The sequence below is a fragment of the Leuresthes tenuis genome, unplaced genomic scaffold (genome assembly GCF_036924035.1).
Source record: "Leuresthes tenuis unplaced genomic scaffold, fLeuTen1.0.hap1 SCAF_4, whole genome shotgun sequence".
NCBI classification, from domain to species: Eukaryota; Metazoa; Chordata; class Actinopteri; order Atheriniformes; family Atherinopsidae; genus Leuresthes; species Leuresthes tenuis.
The window spans coordinates 13653512-13656849 of record NW_027325358.1 but is presented as its reverse complement, the minus strand read 5'-3'; positions in this window follow the sequence as shown (position 1 = coordinate 13656849).

Here is a 3338-nt window from a genome sequence, read left to right as displayed (position 1 = left end):
TACATGTGTGGTTTTGTCTTTGATTCACTTTTTTGTTTTAAATGCTTAAGTATAGTTCCTGCTAAACTGCTCACCAGTGAGGGCGGTTTTTCCTTCCCTGAGGATTTTACAAATTTTGGGCCACTTGAGACTGTGAGTTTTAGATGTAGAGCAAAGTTAAACAACTGAGAGCCTGCATCTCCTCATTCCCTCATTATTCACACACATTTCTCTAACCTCAACCACAATGTGATTACTTTGTGATGTATTGGGTTGTGGTTAAAGGTCATTTTCAGTATTTTCCGCTAATAACCAAGAACAGATGCCAGTGGAAAAAAATGTACAATAACACTAGTTTCAAATTAACTATATTACATGGCTCCACTATGATTTGCCACTGCTTCAGAATCTGAATTTTTCATATATCATCCACAGAAAAATTATAACAAAACAGTAAACTAAAAGTTCAACTTTACAGTGAAGACAACAATGCAGTCTCACACAGAACAGTACACTGGCACACAGCACATAAGGTAGCAGTTTCAGAATAATGGGTTATTATAGGTTAATAATAGTAACATGCTTAAGTTATACATAGAATCGAATCTTGTTTAATCTTGTTGTACCTGTGTATAGTGACAATAAAGGTATTCTATTCTACATTATGTGAAATTGTGATATTTCATCTGAATAAGATGTTCAAAAACACTTCTGGAGTTGTGGACTGTTATGTTATAGGACCACATTCAAGGCCCTTGTGACCCAATATTGCACAACAACTTTGGTTGTCTATATAGCATGCCTAAAACGGCGTAAAAACCGAGCTCGTATTTAGCGATTGAATCTGTCATCATTAATGCTTTTGCCCATGTCCCAGTGAGTACCTGTTCTTCAGTCTGAGATGGGTGATGCAGACCGATGTGCAGTTTATCAGTTTATAAGTGTAAAAACGACCTACGATGTTGTCCTTGACTGTCGGACCATTTCCCGCTGACACAGGGACATAATACATACACTGTGTGTGCTGGCAGCGATAAACCAATCAGAGAACATTAGGTAATACGTACGACTTATAATCTGGTGCGCCTTATGTATGGGTTAAGTACAGAAATGGACCCCATAATTTAGGGTGCGCTTTATAATCAGGTGAGCCTTATAGTGCGCAAAATACGGGTATACATAAATGGTTACAAGGAATTAGACCATCTGTAGCTAAGCAGCAGCTAGCAAGTATATGTTTAAGCAGTTTCTATCTTAAACCTCTCATTGGTGTCCTTTTGGAGTTTGATTAATTTCACCCACCGGTTAACCTAACAACTAACCTACGTAATGACAGAAAATTGGTTTGTAAGGCAAATCTTACTGGGGGCTGGAGCCTATCCCAGTTGTCATTGTGCGAGAGGCAGGGTACAGCCTGGACAGGTTGCCAATCCATCACAGGTCAGGAATCATTTTATTCTTATTTTCTCATCATCATTGTCATTTGCAGTCAATTAAGAGTACTCCTGGACATCCTGAAAGGAGTACTACTGAACCCTGCTGCGAAGAAAGATGGTGTTGGTGACCAGCTTTGATGAAAAGCTTTGGTGAGTTTCATTAAAGTCAGCTTCAGTGGCAGCACAGAGCTTTCCGCTATCCACCAGCTCTTGAATAGCCAAATAAGCTATTTTTTATTTCTTTTTTCACATCTGGTTTTGAGAAACAGCTGGATAATTACTTGAACTGGATCTGTGCTAAACGCACAATGTGGGCAACATAGAGGGAATACAACACATTTGAGTCCAGGGTACACCCAACCCTTCCAGGCTAAGATGAAGAGGGTCGTATACCGCCTTTAAAAGACTTTCAAAGTGGGGCTGAAAGAGTGAATGGGTTGAAATCCAGCGGCAGACAGATTTCTTGACTTGATAATGTTCTAAAGTGATCCTACATGCTTGTCAGTTTCTCTGATTCTGATTTTGTGTGTATGTGCGAGGAAGGTGGGGTTGGTTTTTATGTCATTATGTGGACGGAAAACTTGACACCAACTCATGTGGACCCCTAATTTGAGGAATTTTCAAGGTTAAGACTTTGTTTTATAGTTAAAGTTAGATTAGGTTAAGTATCTGGGTTAGTTGTTTGATTGTGGGCAAATATGGGTGTGTGTATTCTGTTTGCATTCTTTATGTAACTTACAACCCACAGATTCCATATAAAATAAATGTATGGTGCAATATATCACTTTACTAAAGCTGTGCACCCACTGAAAGCACGGTGAAGTCTTGAAACCTTGAGCTATTTTTTTGTCAACTAAAAAAATGAATCCTGAAATTCAGTCAGTTCCACATCTTTAAAGGAAAACTGAACTGAATGAAACTGAATTGAAAATAAATTGACATTTGACTTCTGCTTCATCAAGACTGTAAAATAGATATTAACCTTGTAACAATGAGTCAATGATACTGAGCATGTTGACTCTCTGCTGCAACTGAAATAAAGCACAAATCCTAAATCCAGTGACAGTCACCGTTATTACTATGCAGTCTCTCTGATCTTAATGTTCCATGCTTGGAAATCTTGTGTTGTATCTCAGTTGCATTTGTGTAAAAACAATATGATTTCCAACAGAGCAGGCTCTGGAGAAGAGGAGATTAATGTCTTTTGGCTACTGATACATTTTAATTTGACAAAATTCTGGCACGAAAGAGGCTCAGATGTCTCAGTTAAAAGGAATTCCCTACTCAACAGTTTTTAGAATCAAATGGATGTACGACACCTTTTGACACTAAACCATAACAAAGATCTAAAAAAAACTATGATATAACAATGAAACAATCTTGGAATGCCTTTCTAATCTTTAAAAGGATATTCTATTTGAGACCTGGAGTCTTAGCTTGTATTCACTCTCATCCCATCTCGATGGCTGCCATTTGCTGGAGTTATGCATCCATTCCATTGAGTTGAGTTTACCGACTATACCTACAACATCTGTCCATTTTCCATACCCGGTTGGGTCCCAGTGGTCATCAGGTGGGGTACACCCTGGATAGGTCACAAGTCCATCACAGGGCCACACAAAGACAAACAACATCACACACTCACTCCTAACGACACTTTTAGAGGAAGGTGGGAGGAAGCTGGAGTACCTGGAGAGAACCCACGCATACAGGGGGAGAACATTCAAACACAGAAAGGCCCCAGGGTGGGGACTGAACCCGCTTGCTGTGAGGCGACGGTGTTAACCACTACACCACCGTGCAGCCCCTGCACCTTCAACATATCTAAATTTACTTGACCAACTCTTTCCTGAGTTGAAAATGTTTCTTGTTGTGATTGGTATTATTGGCTGTCTGTGGGGGCAGATCATCAAACAAAAAGAC